Consider the following 830-nt stretch of genomic DNA (forward strand, 5'->3'; position numbering starts at 1 on the left):
GACTTCAATATGTATGAACCGCTGTTTTAAAACATTTGATGGATATTAAAGATTTGAGGCTGTGGGGAAGAGAACTCCGGACTAAGTAAAATAAAATTAAGAGGTCGATACCGACTGGTATAGCTGTGTGAAATGATGTTTGCATATACTCAGGAACCTGGCTATGAAACACTTTATACATTGTAATAGCTTTATTGCACAATAATTGCTTATTCAATGGGAGCATATTCAGGGCTTTTAACTTGTGTTCTGTGGGTAAGGATTCATTCTTCATAAGAATTGTTGCCGCACGACGATGAAGAGAATGAAGTTTACTGATGTGAACATCACTGCAGCCATCCCAAAGAGATGAAGCATAATTAATGTGTGGCATTATGTGGGCATGATGAAACATTGTTAATGTTTTAACGTCAGTGTAATGTTTTAATTGGGACAATACATTTCTGGACACTTTTTTTATATACATTGTTCAAATGCGTTTGCCATTTAAGCTCTTGGTCGATGATCACCCCCAATACACGATGCTCTTTAACGTGTTCAATATGATTCGAATTAAGAGAAAGTTTTAAATTCAGAGGTTGCCTCTAATGTTTCTGCCTTGTTGTTATTACTATGCTCTTAGTTTTTGAAGGATGAATAATTATTGAATTTTCAGAGCACCAATTGTTTACTTCACTGAGACTTGTTTGGAGTGATGATTCAATTACATCAATTCATTTACCCTGCGAGTGCAGTGATGAATCATCAGCAAAAAAATCACATCTTACTGCATCACTTGAAATAAGAAGCGGCAAATCATTTATATATATATATATATACAAAACAGAAGA

Source organism: Littorina saxatilis, linkage group LG10 (genome assembly GCF_037325665.1).
Source record: "Littorina saxatilis isolate snail1 linkage group LG10, US_GU_Lsax_2.0, whole genome shotgun sequence".
NCBI classification, from domain to species: domain Eukaryota; kingdom Metazoa; phylum Mollusca; class Gastropoda; order Littorinimorpha; family Littorinidae; genus Littorina; species Littorina saxatilis.